Source organism: Dendrobates tinctorius, unplaced genomic scaffold (assembly GCF_039654945.1).
Source record: "Dendrobates tinctorius isolate UK_male_01 unplaced genomic scaffold, ASM3965494v1 ptg000060l, whole genome shotgun sequence".
Lineage (NCBI taxonomy): Eukaryota > Metazoa > Chordata > Amphibia > Anura > Dendrobatidae > Dendrobates > Dendrobates tinctorius.
Window position 1 is genome coordinate 71,039,722 of NW_027361728.1, and position 22,070 is coordinate 71,061,791.

Below are 22,070 nucleotides of genomic sequence, written 5' to 3' on the forward strand. Positions count from 1 at the left end.
GACACATACATATTGTACTTGCCCTTTTTTGTTATTTTGGGAAAAAAGGGGTTGAATTTCATTACAAAAATAGTTAAAAAAATATAACCCCTTCCCAACGTATCCCGTAAGTCATGGAAGGGAATGAATTCCCAACCTTGGACGCATGGGATAAGTCATGGCGATTTTGCGTTCACAGGATCCGGGTGTTCAACTAATATCATAGCTGACACCCAGCTCTCACAGCCAGGGCACCGCTCCCTGCAGTTTAACCTCCTAAATGAAGCAGCATTTAGAAGACAGAAAGAGGAAGTCCCCTCTCTTCCAATCTGCGCCCCTGCTATATCATTGCCAGTGACTGATCATTGCCATTATGACATGAGGTCGTTAAGATATCTGGGTCACCAAGCCCCTTAGATCATGCATAGAACATAGTTGTGTCAGTTACACAACAAGAAAACAGATTTGCAAAAATACTCTACAGCAAAATATATGACAGTAATCAGCAAGTGCTGGATAACAAATACAGGGTATTTAGTCGATACACTTTTTTGCAAAAAAATGTACACCAAGCTGCTTCACCGCGTCAAGGTAACCCGTATTGAAGCAGTCCCTATCTAATGTATTTAAAACCTGAACATCTGAACAGTGTCTAAAATGAACAGGATTCGGACAGGCGCTTCTTAGTATGGGCTTGTGGTGCAAGACAGCACTTTTGTGCATGCCACAGAAGAGAGGGGTGGTGTCTCTCAAACCATGCTAGGCAAGGAAAAAACGGATTAAAAACACATGTGACATGCACAAGTGTGAACAAGTCGTAAGACAATGTTCACACCACCCACTAACTGAGACACAACAAGAAAACAGATTTGTAAAAATACTCTGCAGTAAAATATATGACAGTAATCAGCAAGTGCTGGATAACAAATACAGGGTATTTAGTCGATACTTTTTTTGCAAACAAATGTACACCAAGCTGCTTCACCGTGTCAAGGTAACACGTATTGAAGCAGTCCCTATCTAATGTATTTAAAACCTGAACATCTGAACAGTGTCTAAAATGAACAGGATTCGGACAGGCGCTTCTTAGTATGGGTGGTGTGAACGTTTTTGCAAATCTGTTTTCTTGTTGTGTCTCAGTTAGTGGGTGGTGTGAACGTTGTCTTACTGACTTGTTCACACTTGTGCATGTGTTTTTAATCCTATATAGTTGTGTCAGTGCAGCATTGACAGTTATGAAGCATTGCAATACTTTATAACAGCTATCATACTGCTAAAAGTGAAAGTCCCATAGAGGGACTAAGTTAAAAAGTAAAATTAAAGTTAGAAAAATCATACCTTAGGATAAAAAGTATAGTAAAATGCGATCAAAAGGACAAATGTGAATAAAAATGTTATAGCTGAAAACAACATCTTGTCCTGCATAAAACAATCTGTCACACAGCTCAATCAATGGAAAAATAAAAAAGTTATAACTCTTAGAATAAAGCAAAGTAAAAATAATTATTTTTTCCCATAACATAGTTTTTATTGTGTAAAAACACTAAAAAGATTAAAAAAATTATATAAATGTGGTATCGCTGTAATCATACGAACCCGAAGAATAAGGCTGTGTGCACACGCTGCGGATTAGGTGCGGATTCATCCGCGCGGATTTTGTAAAATCCACAGGTGAAACCGCAGGTTAAAAGACCTGCGGTTTTACCTGAGGATTGCTCTGCGGTTTTGCCCTGCGGTTTTTCATCTCCTCAATGGAGGAGATGGCAAACCGCAGGGGAATCCGCAGAAAGAATTGACATGTCAATTCTTTCTGCGGATTGAAAACCGCAGATAATCCGCGCGGAAAATTCCGCACCGTCTGCATTGCGGTTTTTGATTCCCATAGGGAATCATTGTACTGTACACCGCAGCAGAAACTGCTGCGGGTCCGCAGCGGCCAAAACCACTGCGGAACCGCAGCAAAATCCGCAGCGTGTGCACACAGCCTTAAGCTCTCTTACCAATTTTACCACACATGGAATGGCATAAAAAAATCTTGGATTGCTTGTTTTTGTTCATTATGCCTCTCAAAAAGGCACATATGGGGTACTCAGGAGAAATGGCTCAAGAAATTCTGGGTTCCATTTTCTCCTGTTACCCTTGTGAAAATAAAAAAAAAATTGGGCTAAAAAACTTTTTGTGGAAAAAAATAGATTTTTATTTTTATTTTCATGGCTTTATGTTATAAACTTCTTTGAAGCACTTGGGAGTTCAAAGTGTTCACAATGCATCTATTTAAGCTCCTAGAGGAGTGTAGTTTCACAAATGGGATTATTCTTGGGAAGTTTCCACTGTTTAGGCACATCAGGGGCTTTTTCTAAAAACAACATGGCGTCTAATAATGAATCCAGGCAATTTTATTCTTCAAAAGTCAAATGGCTCTCCTTCCTTTCGGAGCCTTGCCGTGTGCCAAATAGTAGATTTCCCCTGCATATGGGGTATCAGCATTCTCAGAAAAAATGCACAACAAATTATATAATTTTTTTCCTGTTACCCTTATCAAAATAAAATACTTGGGGGCAAAAAAACATTTATGAAAAAAATTAGATTTTTTTATTTTCATGGCTCTACGTTATAAACTTCTGTGAAGCACCCGAGGGTTCAAAGTGCTCACCACTCACATCTAGTTACATTCCTTGAGGGGTCTGGTTTCCAAAATGGATTCACTTGTGGGAGTTTCCACTGTTTAGGCACATCAGAGGCTCTCTAAATGCAATATAGCGTCCGGTCTTGATTCCAGAAATTCTTGCCTTCATAAAGGAAAACGGTGCTGCTTCCCTTCCAAGATCTGCCATGAGCCCCATCAGTAGTTTTCCCCCACATATGGGATATTGGCATGCGCAGGAGAAATTGCACAACAAGTTTTACCTTCCAGTTTCTCCTGTTGCTCTGCTGAAAAAAAAATTGTGGGCTAAAGTCAAATTTTTATGAAGAAAAGTAAAATGTTAATTTTTTCCTTCCAAATTGCAATAGTGTCTAAGGTACAGAAGTTATCTCAAAGTATCAGCAAGTAGCATTTGGACAGCTTGATTTTAAAAACATGTTCTATGGGTGGGTAGGGATATTGACCCTATTAACGGTCTCATGGTTTCCCTACCTTACCGCGGAGGTTGGCACCATAGGGGGAATGAAGAGACACACCCACTTGACATCGGCTCACCCTCACTGGATGACCTGTAAAACCGTGCAGAAGAATGGCACCAACATGAATAGACAGCAAGCACACAGACACTTATGAGGGTCATAAAATGAACTTCTTGATAGGTAATGTGCATATAACAAATCAGACCTACCTAGCTGTGGAGATGAGCATGCTAACAGTTGACATGGTGTCCCCACTCAGCATTGACTCACCCTCAATGACCATGGCAAGACACTAAGGGAGTGGCCCCACAGATTTTAAAGAGTAATGTACAGATAGATGTGGCAAAAGAAAGATATAAAAAATGGTGCTAATAGTGCAAATGTGCATATGTTAATGTCAAAGGGCTCTCAATGCATCCATTTAAATTACATATACCTCATAATAGAGAGATAAACAAATAGGTATAGCGAAGGTTTTTTAGTGACCAACAAAAGCCCTGATATTCCTTACTAATCCCTAAAAATTAGTTTGGCATTTCTGGGGGGGTATGTATTGCACAGTCCCTATGGCCCTAAGGTGTCCCTGAATAATCTCAATGAAAATCATAGTCACTGTCCTGCTGGTAATACAAATATACCTTTACATTGCACATGTCCAATAGCCTAAGGGTAACGTTACACCTAGCGACTCACCAGCGATCCCGACCAGCGATATGACGCGGTCAGGATCACTGGTGCATCGCTAGGTGGTCGCTAGTGAGTTGCCACACAGGCAGATCTCACCAGCGACATCGCTGGGGACGGGGGTCGCTACTTACCTGTCAGACGAGGCGATCCTGCATCCTCCCGCCCGGCTCCACGCGTCGCTCGTCGGCGCCACAGGAAGCGCCGCAGGAAGTGACCGAAGAGGAATGATCCAGCAGCTTCTCGCGCGATCAGCGATAACCAGCGGGGGAGCCGGTCGGAGGTAAGTATCACATGCAGCGATATCGCTAGTAATATCGCTGCAACGTCACAAAATCGGTGACTTTACAGCGATATTGCTAGCGATATCGCAGTGTGTAACGGGGGCTTAAATTAAGTAGGGAATTTGTACAAAGTTGTTTATGATAAGATAATAAAAAATATAACCAGGTAAATATTTATGAGTCAGGAAATGACCAGGCCACCATATAAGTCATGCAGATACACAGGAACATCAGAATAGTTGACAGTCCAAAACACGACATATAAATATATAATGTCAAGAAGCTACTTATCCTCATAAATGTTCTAGTTTTCATCCTTACACATTTCCCCCTCTCTATTGGTAGGTGTCTATCAGGGGGGCCATACAGGTGGAGGAAGATTTCACAACAGGACACTCTTTCCTATAGAGATGATGGTGTGCTGGTCTGGAACACACTCAGTGTTCCACATTATATTATCCAAGAACCTCATATGTCTTACATAACTTCCTCTTGTTTTATGATTAACTAGTAGAATACCCGCGGCTTCACTCATGGAAAATATGTTAAATTGTTGGTTACGGTAGCTAAAGTTAACTATTTTTTAAACTATTTTTTATCAAAAATGAAAATTTATGCACCTTACACAAACATATAAAACATTTACACCAATTGACAACATAGTGCAACCCTTCCCCCCTCCCTCCAGTGTAATCTATAAGTAGTTCACGGACAAAAGAGTAAAATTGGTTTACAGTTAAACAACTATCTATTGTAGTGCTTTTTGGTAAGCAATTTTTCTGGTTTTACCTTCAGGTGCATATATGAAAAAAATTGGGGGGTTTCCCACTCTAGAGCAAGCAACTTACAACTGTCCATGTGAAAACACGGGCTCTCCAAATTAATGCCGGCTACTTTAACTAATTGACCTTGTGGTTTGTTTATAGTCATAGCAAATGCAAGTTGGATTGGGAACTGCAGACGCTTAAAATTGAAGGGCATGTCGCTTGGTAGCAAAGGAATACGCGGAATAAAAACACTTGCTCCCTTAGAGTTTCCCATAAGAATAGTGGCTTCACTAACATTGGGAATGAGACTCTTAATGCACAAACCCAAATATATACAGGGGGTCAGAAGAAAAGAAGGGCACACTGCTGCTTTATGCGTGCAGACTACGCGTTTCGACCTTACTAGGTCTTCTTCTAGGTCAAGACCTAGAAGACCTAGAAGAAGACCTAGTAAGGTCGAAACGCGTAGTCTGCATGCATAAAGCAGCAGTGTGCCCTTTTTTTCTTCTGACCCCCTGTATATATTTGGGTTTCTGCCACATGGAACTATTTTAAAAGCTAAAAATAAAATGGATTTTATGGCCAAGTAGGAAGCATCCGCTGGAATTATTTGCTGGTTTTTGTTTCTATTGCAACATGGGTGTGCCTCTCCCATTACAACTCGTGCGGCTTCCTGGCAGTGAGCAGAACCACTAAGGACGTCTAACTGGGTGAGCTGGCTATAATTTTTCTTGTTTGAATTTTTAGAAATAGTTTCAAAAATTACGGTGTCCTCTTCTGGATTTGGAAGCTCAGCAGAAATAACACTGTCAATTTGATCAAGGCGTATCTTATCCTTCAGCCATATCAGTAAATGAGCATGTGGAAGATCTCTTTTTGCCAATTGAATACATCCAACACTGACTCACCAAAAATGTAACACTTTGTAATTACGTCCATGAACTTGATCATTTTTTGTTTAAAAACCCTTGCTGTTAAAACATGTTGATCAGAGGGGCCCTGACCATTCAGAAGCTCTTCCCTTATCTCTGGCCAAGTTGGATTACACGTAAATGTAATAAACAAATCAGGATGACCATATATCCGAACATATGTCATGGTGTCCTGAGCATACTCATGCATATGTCTGGGACTTCCAGTAAATGTAGCCAGTAAAATAGACATACGCCCAATGTCAGCCATGTTGCCATCATTAGCAACAGCATCCCTTAAATGAATGTATTTATCCACTTTTTGTTGGTTCCAACATATGTATAAAAGATGCTCACTTTGCACCTTGGCATACATATCAACTATAAACTGATGAAAATGTTGCCTACATTGCAAAATGTGGTTAGAAGACCCATGTCTGATCATTATTTGGTAGTCATAAAAGTCCATAGCTGATATTTTTTTTTATTGGTTGGCCTAGCAGTCTTGGGATCAGTCTGTGTTAGGTAAAGTGATAGCCATTTTGGCTATTCCAAAATATTATCCGATATTGCAGAGCATCATATGATCTATGTGTTTCTGCAATACATTGAAGATTATCGCTTTGTTGCTGAAAAATTATATCTCGGCTTTGAAAGTCCTGTCCATTAGACCATTATAATAGCTACTTCGTTAACAGTGGGAGAATTAAATCGCCTTTCATTCTCGCCAACCGCTGTCTTGTCTGCTCTTGTTACAACTTGATATTCATCCCTTGGCATTCTTTCTAAGGCTATTTTAAAAAGGTTTACTAACTGATTGTGCTCATGGAAAAAACTTTGCAAATTCAACACAATCTCTTTTTTTGTCTCAAGTGTAGCTTCACAACATCTATCAGCTTGCATTTGTTCGTCTCCCAAAAAATACATTTGTAAAAACTTTGGATCTTCATTTGCTACAGGAAGCATTGAACCGATTTTGTGACATATTTGGCACTGGACTTAGTTGGCATAAATCCTGCTTCCTGGAGTACAGCTGTCGTACCAAAGGATGTCATCTGGAAAGATGAATTGTATATCCTAATATTTTGCAGATAATGCTTGGAATCAGGAGTTGCTCCTGACATGTATGAAAGAAGTGGTTCAGGAAGTGGATCTAAAGGTGGCAAGCTGACTTTGCCATTTGAGCAGCACATACCAAGTGATTCCAAGTTAAACTTCTTTCCTTGACAATGTTTGCATATTATGTCCATTTTGCCAAATATGACTCTCTGATGTGACCTATAGTCTTGAATTGGGTTGTAGTGAAATGGTTCCAAACTCAAATCTGCCTGCCTACATCTTTGCCCATGTTGCTTATGTTGTATGCAGTCATTTTCACAACTTTCATCCTTTTGTTCAGATGTTTCCATATTTCTTGATTCAGCTTGCCTTATCCTATTCTTGTGAAGATGCCATTCCCGTTGCTAAGGCCTCTTTCACACTTCAGTTATTTGCATCAGTTAAAATCCGCCAAAAAGGGAGACAAGCGGATCCGTTGTCAACTGATGTGAACGGATGGCACAGGATCGAGGAAATTTAAAGGAACCGCTGGCCGGGAAGGGGAGAGAGAGAGAGAGAGAGAGAATTTTTTTGTCCGGCACCTAGACAGATTTTGGGGTTAATTCAGTGTCTGGAGGATCCGCTGGCCAATAAAAGTTGCAAACTCCGTTTGGAAATCTTTGAGGATGTTGACGGACACTAACATTGTGGCGGATCCTCAAAAAAACCGATGCAACAGACGGCAATCAGTCAGGATCCGCCAATAATGAAAGTCAATGGGGAAAAAAACGGATCCGCAAAGAAAAATGGCGGATCCGTTTTTTTTCAAAATTGGCGGATCTTGACTGATTGTCAAAAACGGAAGTGTGAAAGAGGCCTAAGATGTCTCAGCTGCCTTACATTTAACCTGTCTCATCCATTTCTTTTCAAGCCGCGAGTCATGTCGTTCACTTTTCTCAGCTCTTTGACACAATTTTGCTTTCTTAGCTTTTGGATGAACTTGCCCAATAGATGGTTGTTTTTTGGGCGGCATTTTAAAAAACAGTCCTTAGTATTATGACCCTTTAGTATTTACCTGACACTGATAAGAGATGTAATAGGATTAATAGTAAATACAGAGCATCTCTCACAAAGTATTACTATGACCTGAAGGAGCTCACATCTCAGTAATAAAAACCACCTCACAGGCAGACTAGTCTAGTTGCCCTTAGCAACCAATCAGAGATCAGCTTTCCCTTTACCTCAGCGGCTTCAGCGATGAAAGCTCCCTGTATAGTAAGCAATAATGACAATCTTACTATGAGGCATTTTTCGCCTGAGCAATATTGCTGCTCAGTAATGTTCATCTGTGTGCGTAGGGTGCATCCATCTGAGTATGTTTGCATGCATGTGTGGTCCTTGCATGTGTGTGTAGTGTATATGTGGTATTTATGGTGTAGTGTTATGGTATATGTGGGGTGGTGTTTGTTTTGTGTGTGTCTAGAATGGTCTGTTGTTTGCATGGTGTGCTGTGGTATTTGTGTGGTGTTGTGCTTGTGTGGTATATGTGTGCTGTCTGTGTGATGTTTGTATGGTGTTTGTGAAATGTTTGTGTGTTGTGTGTGGTGGTGCGGCCCCTTTAGCAGCGACTCTTTGGTGCCATCGCTATAATCCATCCCTGTCAGTCACAACTGTTGTTTTCCCCTCAGCACTTTTACTTTCACCTTCACATTTCTCCATTATATGTATAGGGCCTAATTTCAGGGGCCCCCAATCTCAATCTTATATTCTGCTCCTGTGGGTGGAGGGGGCGTGCCAAATTTCACCCAAATCGAGAGAGAACTGTGGATTTGTATAGAGCGGGCTACTACAAATTTTGCATTTTTTATATATAGATACTACCACCAACTCAGGGGCACTGCCATAGGAAACCCTTGTTCTCCAACTTACGCAAATTTTGCTCCTGGATTGGTGGATTGGTGGGAGAATACGATCGTGGTCAGGGAGGAGGATACTGTGTGGTGCCCATAAATCCTATTTGGGGGGCACTACATAGATGACATCCTGGTGCTCTTGGTGGGTGACCAGCCATCATTTCAGACCGTTTTAACACATCTGAATAATTTCAATGTAGACCTTACCTTTTGTTGTGATGTAGGAGGTGATGAGATTATGTTTCTAGAAGTCACAATCAAGAAAGAAAGTGATGGATCTCTTAAAATCTCTGTTTTATAAAAAGACATCTACAAACAATATGTTGAAATGGGAGAGACATCATCCCAAGAATTTACTGAAGGGGAACCCTAAGGGGCAATTTTTAAACGTACTGCAAAACTGTTACAATTTTAGTGACTTCCACTGAGTTCTGATTTGAAGGTGAGGTTTAGGAGGATATCCTGATTATGTCATCAATGAGGTGTATCGTCGTGCACTTTTGAAGGATATGAGGTCCCTTTTAACATCCCAATCAAAGAGGGACAGTGTTGACATAACACGACTCATAGAGACGTATGACAACCAAACAGACAAGGTCATGGGGGCATTCGGAAGAGGTTATGGGGGGATACTTAGGGTGGACTCAGATGTTAATAAATGTGCATTGCACCAGCACCATCAGTTACTCTTAGGAAGGATAGATCTCTGAGAGACCATCTGGTGCACAGCTGCTATAAGTCCCCAAAATATTCTGGCACTGCAAATCGTTGTGTACATTTAGATGTGGTTTATGCAATTTTTGCAGATATGTCACCCAATGTAAATCATTTCAGAGCACCAGCCCCGGCAGGAAATATACAATCAGAGACTTTGCTAATTGTAGAACTTCTAGGGTGGTGTAGCTATGTACCTGTGCTTGTTCTATGAATTGCATAGGCAAGACTTAAAGGCAATTACTAGTATGGATAAGTGAGCATTTGGGGAACATCTGTAATGGCATGGAGATCATGTTTGCACACCATGTAAATCAGGTATACAAAGGAGACATCAGCCCAATCTCATTTACAGTCAATGAAGCAGTCCCGCCACCCAGGTTAGACTAGGAGATTGTAATTAAAAGATTTTATTACGCGAAGCGTGATGAATCTTGTGGCTTGAGTCTGCAGCCCCAGGAGGGCTCAAACAGCAGCTTAGCTTTGTCAGTTTCATATAAACTTTTAGGTGTCAGCTATATTATGGTCTCTTGGTAGGGGAATTGTCTAGCAGTAAGCATATCTGGTCTTACTAAGCTTTTTCAATTATGACCTCTAAACAACATTTTATCAGCTGTATGGGGTGCTGTGGGAGATTCACAAGGAGTGGACTGCTGCAGGAGTCATTGCTTCAAGAGCCACCACACAGACCTATCCACGACATGGACTGCAAGTGTCACATTCCTTGTGTCAAGCCATTCATGACCAATAGACAACATCAGAAGCATCTTACCTGGGCCAAGGAGCAAAAGAACTGAACTGTTGCTCAGTGGATCAAGGTGTAGTTTTCAGATGAAAGTAAATTTTGCATTTAATTTGGAAATCAAGGCCCCTGAGTCTGATTGGAGAGGCACACAATCCAAGCTGCTTGAAGTCTAGTGTGAAGTTTCCACAATCAGTGATGGTTTGGGGAGCCATTTCATCTGCTTGTGTAGGTACACTGTGTTTTATCAAGACCAAAGTCAGTGCAGCCATCTAACAGGAAATTTATAGATCACTTCATGCTTACCTTTGCCGACAAGCTTTTTGGATATAAAAATGTAATTCTCCAGCAGGACTTGGCACCTGTCCACACTGCCAAAAGTACCAATACCTGATTTTAAACAACAGTATCACTGTGCCAGCAAACTTTTCTGACCTTAACCTTATAGAGAATCTATGGGGTATTGTCAAGAGGAATATGAGAAACACCAGACCCAACAATGCAGATGAGCTGAAGGCTGCTATCAAAGAAACTTGGGCTTCCATAACACCTCAGCAGTGTCACAGGCTGATCGTCTCCATGCCACACCGCACTGATGCAGTGATTGATGCAAAAGGAGCCCGACCAAGTATTGAGTGCATTTTCAGAGCATACATTTCAGTAGGCCAACATTTCAGATTTTAAAATCATTTTTCAAGCTGGTGTTATAAAGTAGTCTAATTTACTGAGATAATGACTTTTGGGTTTTCATTGACTGTAAACCAGAATCATCAACATTAACAGAAATAAACACTTGACTTAGATCTCTCTGTTTGTAATAACTCTATATGATATATGAATTTCACTTTTTGTATTGAAGAACTGAAATAAATTAACTTTTTGATGATATTCTAATTTTGTGAGAAGCACCTGTGCATCCAACATGTTTCTCAGCACCACTCAGCCTTCCGCACAGTCCATTCTCATCAGACAAAAGTCTGGATCACATAATTATCACCATGATCCACCTTTCTGTCACCATGTTGAGTACTAGGAGACTAACAAACCCACACTAGAACACTCCAAAGATCTTATGACATCACTACTTGATTGAGGTCTCTCACCCTCCATATTCCAAGTGGGACAGGAGGAGATGCTGTTTAGTGATGCAGAAAACTGAGCACACATGGCCACAAGAAAATGATCGTGAGGAATGGCAAATTTTGTCAAGGGAGGAAGATGACTCATAGGAATTTTTTTCCCTATGGAGAAAATTGGCTTCTACTCTGTGGGTTTTTTGCCTTCCCCAGGATCAACAGTGCAGAACAGCTGCACTAAAAATAGGCTGAAATAGATGGACATAAGGTCTTCCTTCAGCCTTCAAAACTATGTTACTATGTTACTATGATGATGAGACAGAGTTGCTGATAAGCCAGGTTGTTGTTAAGTCACCAAGTCAGGAGGAACAGGGTGCAGCAGTGGAAGACCAGGGGTGCCATTCTCGTATTTCTTAGGGTGCCAACTGTCATGTCGGACGCTATTCACACCACAGCGTCCGGCAGGCAGCGGTAGTTCCATCTCCGTCCACTATAGCCTCAGTGGCGCAGGCTTGATTTTACTCAGGTTATTGGGGGTTAATCTAGCTGGAAATCAGGTGGGATGTTTGGTCACGCCTACGGACTTTAAATAGTCGTGCTGGCCTATGGGCGTCGCCGATTATAGCTTGTGTTTTATGCCAAGTGGTTCCGCTCTGGAGAGGAGGTGTTGGAGAGAGAAATTCGTAGCTGGTGGCGTATGATCCATTGTTACCTTTTCGCCTTCCTATATTTGTGTTTTGTTTTGCCCTGTTCACATTACGGTATTGTCCTGTGTGTATGCGGCGCGGTGCGGTTTAAGTTCTCCCTGTCTGTCATTACTGTGTGGGCTTTGGTGGTTTGACGACTCACTGGGTGGAGGGTGGAGGGTTCAGCTTAGGGCTGAGCAGGAGATAAGGAAAGGTTAGAGGCTCAGGCATTTGCACCATTAGCAAAAACCCTGAGTTGAGGGTCAGACAGGGTTTTCCCTAGTTGGAGGGACTCCGCAGGGGCCCCAGGTATTTCAGCCTTCTTTGAACTAAGCCCCGCGTAACACCAACCTCCGCACCTAGGTAGTTGTTCAGACAGTCATTTTGTATAGGGCCAGGTCACTCTTTTCTTCACATCGGCTGAGCTAAATTGTTATTAGATGGTAGCACGTATTATCAATTTTTATATATTCTCTTTATGTCCATTTCCTTTTTTCCGTTTTTTGAGGTTTTTGGGCTAGAATAGTATTTTGCAGTTTTTAACTGCTTGGATTCAGATTTTTCTGACCATATGATTGTATTGGCAGATCCAGCTGGTTAGATTTGGTTTAACTGTTATACCATATCTCTTTCCAGCACTGTAATAGCCCGTTTTTTACTAGGCTTTAAAATAAATAGGGGACATCTGTGCAATTTTATATATTTTCATTTTTGTACTTGGTATATAAGACTCCAAAAAAGTGTTGAAAAAGTTTTCTGTATTCAGTCATCCATAGAGCATTAGATGCTTTCTGTGACATTTAAGTGGTACATAAAACTCCAAGTAAGCATTTAAAAATTTGTTTGTATTCCGTTAGTTATCCATATAAAATTTGGTGCTTTTTGTAACGTTTCACCAAAAGCATTGACAAATTTGTATGAAATCAACTAGTCATCCATAGAGTATTAGAGTGGTATATAACATTCCAAAAAAGTGTGGAAAAATTGTACTGGATTCAATTAACCATCCATAGAGTATTAGGTGCTTTATGTTACATTTTGGTGGTAAATAAGACTTTAAAAAGTGTTGAAAAATGTGTCAGTACTCAATTGGTCATCAATAGAGTATTAGATATTTACTGTTACATTTCACTGGTATATAAGACTTCAAAAATCAATGAAAAATGTGTCTGTGTTAAATTAGTCATCCATATAGTATTTGGTGTTTTCTGTGACATTTTGGTGGTATATAAGACCCCAAAAATCATTTAAAAATGTCTCTGGATTCAAGTTGTCATCCATACTGTATTAGGTGCTTTCTGTAAAATTTCAATGGTATACAAGACTTCAAAAAAGCATTTAGAAAATTGTCAGTATTTAATTAGTCATCCATAGAGCACTAAGTGCTTTCTATATAATTTTGGAGGTATATAAGACTCAAAGTAATTGTATAAAAATTTGCCTGTATTAATTTAGTCATCCATATAGTATTTGATGCTTTCTGCGACATTTAGGTGGTGTATTAAATTCCAGAAAGGTTTGAAAAGTTTGTATGTATTCAATTAGTCATCAAGAGAGTATTAAGTGCTTTCTGTGACATTTTGATGGTACATAACAGTCTAAAAAAGCAGTGAAAAATTTGTCTGTATTTAATTAGTCATCAATAGAGTATTAAATGCTTTCAGTTAATCATTCAAAATTTGTCTGGATTCAATAGGTCATCCACACAATATTCTGTGCTTTCTGTAAAATTTCAGAGCCATATAAGACTCCAAAAAAGCAATTGAAAAATTTCTGTATTCAATTTGTCATCCATATAGTATTTGGTTGCTTCTATGACATTACAGTGGTATATAAAACTCCAAGAAAACCTTCAAAAAAACAAAACTGTATGGATTCAATTATTTATCCATACCGTTTAACACAGTTCTTGTTACGTTATGGTGGCGTATTAAACTACAAAAAAACTCTTCAAAAATTGTTTATGGAGTCAATTATTCATCCATGCAGTTTAAGGTGCTTTGTGGTAAAATTAAGTTAACATTTTTAAAAACAGCTTGGCCTCATGCAGTTCAAAAATATTTTTGTTCAAACAATTGACTGTTGTCAAATACAGTGAGGAAAATATGTATATGATATATTGCCGATTTTGCAAGTTTTCCCACCTACAACGAATGATCTGTCATTTTTATTGTAGGTGTGTCAACTGTGATAGACAGAATCTAAAAATAAAAACCAGAAAATCACATTGCATGATTTTTAAATTAAGAGGGCAACAACTGATGGTGCGAGGGCAACAACTGATGTCACAGTTGTTAGAAAATTAAAGAAACACATGGTGACTGTCAATGTTCCTCAGTCTAGGGCTCCATGCAAGAGCTTACCTCGTGGGGTAAGGATAATTCTGAGAAAGGTCAGGAAGATCTTACCTCATGGGGTAAGGATAATTCTGAGAAAGGTCAGGAATCAGCCGAGTATTATACAGGAGGACCTGTTTCATGACCTGAAGAGAGCTGTCTCAAGCAATACTGCTAGTAATACACTAAGCCGTCATGGATTAAAATCCTGCAGGGCACTCAAGTTTCCCCGGCTCACTCCAGCACATGTCCGGGGCCATTTGAAATTCACCAATGATAATCTGGATGATGCAGCAGAGGAGGCATGGGAGAACATAAAGTGGTCAGATGAGACCAATATAGAACTTTTTTGTATCAACTCCACTCGCTGTGTTTGGAGGAGGAAAAAAGATGAGTACACCTTCCCAACTGTGATGCATGGTGGGGAAAACATCATACTTTGGGGGGTGCTTTTCTGAAAGGGAACAGGATGACAGCACCGTATTCAAGGGAGGTGATAGGGGGTCATGTATCGCAAAATTTTGACCAACAACCTCCTTCCCTCAGTAAGAACATTGAAGATGGGTTGTGGCTGGGTGTTCCAGAAAGAAAATGATCCAAAACACAGCCAGAGCAACTAAGTGGCTTGGTAAGAAGAATTTCAAGGTCCTGAAGTGACCTAGCCAGTCTGCAGACCTGAACCTGTTTGAAAATCTTTGGAGGGAGCTAAAATTCAATAATGCCCAGCCCCGAAACCTGAAAGATCTGAAGAAGACTTGTATTAAGGAGTGAGCCAAAATCGATGCTGCAGTGTGTGAAAACTTGGTCAAGAACTACAGAAAATGTCTGACCTCTGTAATTGTAAACAATGGTTTCTGCACCATTGCTCTCCCATGCGCCCAAACAGTGGTTCCCCCCTCGTATGGGGTATCGGTGTACTCAGGACTAGTGTTGAGCATTCTGATACCGCAAATATCTGGTATCGGCCGATATTCGCTGTATCGGAATTCCGATACCGAGTACCGATATTTTTTCAATATCGAATACTGGAATCGGAAGTTCCTATAATGCAATGAGCCACTGTTGTGGCTGTGAATGGCTGTTGAAATGATGTCATCATGATGCGCGGTCTGTGCGCATCATGATGTGCGGGCCTGCCGGGGTCTGTACGGGCCTGCCGGGGGTCTGTGCTGGCTGCCGGCGGTCTGTACGGGCCTGACGGGGGTCTGTGTCAGCTGCTGGGGGGTCTGTGCCGGCTGCCGGCGGTCTGTATGGGCCTGACGGGGGTCTGTGCCGGCTGACGGGGGTCTGTGCCGGCTGCCGGCGGTCTGTATGGGCCTGCCGGGGGTCTGTGTTTGTGTGTGTAGGCATCATCCGATGGGATGCCTGCTACAATGACAGTGATTGACACATTAGCCAATGATGGGACAGTAGTAGTCCCATCAACCGGCTAATGTGTTGAATGTAAAAAAAAAAAACATACATACTACATACATACTACATACATACTTCATATATACTACATTCATACAACATACATACATACATACTACAATCATACAGCATACATACATACTACATATATACTACATTCATACAGCATACATACATACTACATACATACTTCATATATACTACATTCTTACAGCATACATACATACATGCTACATACATACTACATATATACTACATTCATACATACTACATACATACTACATATATACTACATTCATACAACATACATACTACATATATACAACATTCATACAACATACATACATACTACATTCATACAACATACATACATACTACATTCATACAACATACATCCTACATACATACTACATATATACTACATATATACTACATACATACAACATGCATAAAACATGCTACAGATATACTACATACATACTACATATATACTACATTCATACATCATACATACATACTACACATATACTACATTCAAACAGCATACTTACATACTACATACATAAAACATGCTACAGATATACTACATACATACATACTACATACTACATACAATACATTCATACAATACATATAGACATACAGTACATATAACATACAGTACATACTCACAATTACTTCTCACATTGTTCCCCGAAGCCAGTGTCATCTGTGAAAAAAATATGAAAAAAACAAACCACCAAATACTCCCTGTTCCGCAGAAATCCACGAGTGTCCCATGCCAATCTCCTGTGGAGAACAGCAGCATCAGCTGATGCGACTGCTCTCTAGGGGCTCCAGGAATCCAATGACGGGAGGTAGGTATCCTTCCGCAATGTATTCCTCTGCCACTGTAAAAAAAATAGTCCAGAACATTCCAGACTCTTCTATTCACACACACGCTGTAGATTCGACCCCCCCTTCCTTTCCCCCTGCCTCCATCTGCATTCACAGCTTGTAACACTACACTAGCTCTTTCCTGTCCCCCCCTTCCTCAGGAATGTCTTAATTAGTAGAAAGAATATTCTTTGTCCTCAACATGTGCTTAGCTGCTCTCATAGACAATAATGAGAATTTAATCATTTGGTCATAAAAAGCTGCCAGATTTCGACAGAAATATGAAAATAACCTATTGGGACGTGCTCCGAGCGAGCTTCACTACAGTGGTTCTTGCTAAGTTCCAGTGCCAACAGAACCAGAGAAATGGATTTCTCCTGAACGGTGTAGAATAAGTAGATCGAGTTTGGTTTTGGATGAATGCCAGAGACAGGCTTGAAAAGATGATACTATGTGTGTTTCTATATGAGGTACCCTCTGCAAATTATGGTTATGATAAGTTTTTCAGCCAGATTGTAAATGTAAGAGCAGGGGGGAGGACCGTCACAAGCCAGTCCCTTTGGTGAGGTCACAAGCCCAGACTTATAAGTCTGCAACTGAGCCCCCCAGTCAGAGTTGCTGCTTGGGATCTGTTGCCACAAGACCTCATCCATGAACTATGATGTCTGGCTCCACCCCCAGCATGTTTCTGCCTGAAGTGATCTAAGCAATATGTAAGTTTCTCTGTTTTTAAATCCCTTTTATTTGTACATACTGTTATTGTCTCATATCGTAAAACCTTTTTATCTTCAGTAAACACTGCCCATCTTTTGGGAAAAAACTATAAAATGTATTTGTTCAGTCTCTGCTCTGTGACGAATTCACGTGCCTGTAAGCTAATTACGCTACTGATTTGGCATTTGCTTCATACCCCTCTATTAATTTCACATATTAATAAGAGTAATCTGAATCTGGTGGCAGCAAAGTGTGTTCTGGCTAAGTGGGTAGCACTGGCAGTGACCTGAGCGGGCTTTTTAAGCTGATTGTGTGGCTGCGGCCAAAGCATTTATAACTCCCTCACTGCAAGCAGGCCTAATAGCCATTGTACAACAAGTAGCTCGTCTGGCGACTAATTATCCTAGGTGTAGTTCCCTGACTGACTTGAGGGTAAGGGGGGCACTGGAGAGCTGCAAGTTCCAAAGTGAAACTGGAAAGTGAGATATACATAAATACCGACAGCTTGTAACATTGTGGCAGTGGTGGGTAACTAAAATAAACCCCCCTGCGGTAAATTGTTAGGGCAAGACTAGCTTGCTGTTTTTAATACATGGTATCAGCAGTGGGATAACAAAGATAAGCCCCCCTGTGCCTGTGATAGCCATGTGCGGCAAAAGGTCACACCCCCGGTCCGTGACATTGGGTAAGGCGGAGAGTGCAATGAAATGAGACCTGATGCTGAACCTGTCCACTACCACCAAAATAACTGTATTACCCACACATAGGGGTTAATCAGTGAAGGAATCCACTGACAAATGAGCCCAATAATCTTCACCCCCAGAAAAACAAGAGGATGAGGCATTAACATTTATATTCCCCGGCCTACACGTCACAAAAAAGTTGAATCTGATAAAGCACAAAGACCACCTTGCCTGTCAGATGCTTAGCAGATTATAAATATAAAAGATTTTTATGATCAGTGATTACCATGATCGGATTAACTGCCCCTTCCAGAAAATGACACCGCTCTTCAAAAGCTCAATTATTTGCCAAGAGTTCCATATTACCAATAGTTTTTCTCAGCGAAAGATAGTTCCTTAAAAAATATGCACAGGAACATCATTTACTAGAAGATGCCCTGTGCGATAATACAGCCCCCACCCCCACTTCAGAGACATCAATTTCTACAATAAATCGCTTAGTGACATCAGGCAGTATAAGGATTAGTACAGTTCAAACACATCTTTTCAAGGTATGATAATCCTTCCAGGCTGGTCTGGACCATTTCAAAAAGTCCCTTTCCTGGACATATCAGTCAGAGGTTTGTCCACTGACAAAATTTTTTGATGAACTTTCGGTAGTAGTTGACGAAACCCAAAAAAGCTTAAAAATGCCTTTAGGTCCTCAGGGTGATCATAATCCAGTACTGCCTGGACTTTTGCCAGAACCATGGCAATAACAGTGAACAATAAAAAGGTCTATTCCTTCTACTATTTTCATAGTATCATTTGTTTTTTTTCATGTTGTGTTTGTTTAAGATCTGTTTGACATTGACCCAGCTTCTGCTTTTGACCATGCCTTTTTGTTTGCTGCTCATCCTGATCTGTGCTTGTCTACTGGTCATAACAAAAATCTGCCTGTCTCAACACATGCAATGTGACTTCATCATTCATGTTTTTCTACATTCCAGTATTTCCTTGTGGTGGTTAAGAGTGAACGACAATCGCTTAGACTCTACTTTCTGGTTTAGTTGTAAGCCAAGTCTACAGTATTAGGCTAGGTTCACATTAGTGTTTCAGTCTGCTGTGTATCATCCGCATGCACAAACGCATGCAAAATGCATGTTTGTGCAGCGTTTTTTATGCACATCATCTTACGCATGACAGAAAAAAAAGCTGCTTGTGCATGCATTTGTATGCATTTTTGCATGCACTTGCATTGTTTATGAGCATGCATTCAATATGACATCAGGCAAAAATGGGCATGTCTCATGGGATTTCTATTTTCATTTTGAAGAACGCATGTGTAACGAATGCATGCGTATGCATGTCCTTGTTTCCCAATGCGTTTCCATAGACAATAATGTGTTTTTTTGACACACTCATCCGCATGCGCATGCCTGCGCACACTAGATGGATTTTTGACGCCTCAAAAAATGTAACATTGAGGCACACTGCGAAATGACACATGCGTACACAAAAGCATGTGAACGCATGTGAACACATGTCCCTGAGTACACCATGTTAAATATATGTACGCATGACGCATGCGGATCTATGTGGATCAAACGCTGCGCAAAAAGAGGCAAATGTGAAACCAGTCTTAGTAATTGGAGTAAGTCCACAACTTCAGCTGGCTTTGTTACAGCTCAAGTAAAGCTCTCAATTGTTTGAAGCTGAAGAATAAGCTGTGTGGCAGAAATGGATACAATAGGGTAACCCTATTTTAGGAGGAATAAGTAAAAAAGGTGTTTGTCAACTAGGGGATGGTGTGTTGCTCCTGTTTAAAGATTCCACCTGCTACTGCTATGTGACTGGGAGGAGCCCTCAGGTAAAAATCTCTGTAATAAGAATAAAAAGCTTTAAAAAGGCTGCACTGATGGAGGAAAGTCTGTTGCTGAAAATAATTGGGCTTTGCTATTCATACAGTGCGTTTCAACACCTTATCAGCGTCTTTTTTAAGTCACAAAAGACCGACATATCTATTGTATTTCTGACTTGAAAAAGACACTGTTATGGCATCGAAATGCATTGTCTGAATAAAGAAACCCTCAAACTTTTTCAGCAGGAGATTTTCATCCACCAGCGTGTGCTTTTTAAAGTATTTTTATTGCTTTTACAGAGAATTGTTTGAAGCTGTAATATGACACACAGAAATACTGTGCCAATTTCATTTAAAGATACATAAACAATTTTTATTCTGGATTCTTACAAAATCTGAAAAAAAAAATTATGACTTGCTCTATTGCGTGCCACATTATGAGACTATTCGGTGCATAGAAGCTTTGCTTCTTGATAAGAATAACTCAAAAATCCTGTGGCACAAAGAAGTAACAAATGGCCATTCTCATTGTATCTATGGTTTATGACCATGTTTTACACAAAACGGAATTGATGTTTTATTGTTTTTACTAAATGTCTACAGGTGCATCTCACAATATCAGAATATCATTTAAAAGTTAATTTATTTCAGTTCTTCAATACAAAAAGTGAAGGTCGTATATTATATAGAGTCATTGCAAACAAAGTGATCTATTTCAAGTGTTTATTTCTGTTTATGTTGATGATTATGGCTTTCAGCCAATAAAAACCCAAAAGTCTTTATCTCAGTAAATTAGAATAAATAAAAAACGTCTACAGAGGCTTCCTAAGCATTTAAAAAGGCCCCTTAGTCTGTTTCAGTAGGCTCCACAATCATGGAGAAGACTGCTGACTTGACAGATGTCCAGAAGGCAGTCACTGACACACTCCACAAGGAGGGTAAGCCACAAAAGGTCATTGCTAAAGAAGCTGGCTGTTCACAGAGTGCTGTATCCAAGCATATTAATGGAAAGTTAAAAAGTGTGGTGGAAAAAGGTGCACAAGCAACCTGAATAACCACAGCCTTGAAAGGATTGTTAAGAAAAGGCCATTAAAAAATTTGGGAGTGATTCACAAGGAGTGGACTGCTGCTGGAGTCATTGCTTCAAGAGCCTCAACACACAGATGTATCTAGGACTCTAGGACATGGGCTACAAGTGTCGCATTCCTTGTGTCAAGTCACTCATGACCAATAGACAATGACAGAAGCGACTTACCTGGGCCAAGGAGAAAAAGAACTAGACTGTTCCTCATTGGTCCAATAAGTTGTTTTCAGATGGAAATATATTTTGCATTTCATTCTGAAATCAAGGTCCCAGAGTCTGGAGGAAGAGTGGAGAGGTCACAATCCAAGCTGCTTGAGGTCTAGTGTGAAGTTTCCACAATCAGTGATGGTTTGGGGAGCCATGTCATCTGCTGGTGTAGATCCACTGTGATTTATCAAGACCAATGTCAGCACAGCCGTCTACCAGGAAATTTTAGAGCACTTCATGCTTCCCTCTGTCAACAAGCTTTTTAGTGATGAGTTTTTCACTTTTGAAAAGCTTTTACCAGAAATTAATTGCTATTGTTGCTATATTTATACATTGAGAGAAAAAAATTGTGGAAATGAATTGTCAATGAATTGTATTCTCCATAAATTTTGTAACTTGCTCCTCTGATATTCAGCAAAATGATATCCAGTTGCAGTGGCCATTTTGCTGAAAGATTAAGAGCCATGCAAACTGTTAAAAAATGAATTAATACAGGGTGTGGCTTGAGCTCCGAGGATGGTGGATGTCTGAGCTCTAAGCTCTCCCTTTGCCACTTTCTCAAAGCAACTTTTTAAGCGACTACGGGCTTCTAATATCAATATTCTTTGAGGAATCATTCAGAAGGTACCCTGAACACCTGGTACAAATTTCAAGAATTTTATTCTATCTGGACCAAAGCTACAAGCAACTTTAATTTTTGCTGACTCACTGGCCTGCTCCAGGCTAGAGACCAGCCCTGGTGTTCAATCAGCTAGAATCTACTTTGCAGAGATCTGTGGACTCGGGTCGCTATCTTATCCTTTCTGATTACAGTAGGTCCGGAGTTGGAACCGGCTTTTTGGGAGAAAGTACAGCAAAGTTATAAGTAATTAAAGCCTGCGGTACCAGGAGCTGCAGGAAGGGGATTTCCTGTCAGCTGAGGTGCAGAGAGCTGGGAATTCCTATCAGCTGTTCAGAGCTGCCTGCTGTGACAGAAAGGAAGATTCAGCTCCACTGACAT

At 40.4% G+C, this 22,070-nt stretch overlaps 1 long non-coding RNA gene across 1 annotated transcript in view; it reads right to left on the reverse strand.

The window, feature by feature from the left end:
* Positions 1–1,797: 1,797 nt before the first annotated feature.
* Positions 1,798–22,070, reverse strand: part of LOC141092788 (uncharacterized) — a 141,417-nt gene continuing 121,144 nt past the window's right edge. The window contains exons 2-3 of the long non-coding RNA XR_012232919.1: positions 3,116–3,192; positions 1,798–2,910 (exon numbers count right to left, since the gene is read on the reverse strand). This is a non-coding gene — a long non-coding RNA (uncharacterized lncRNA). The remainder of the gene's footprint in view (positions 2,911–3,115; positions 3,193–22,070) is intronic.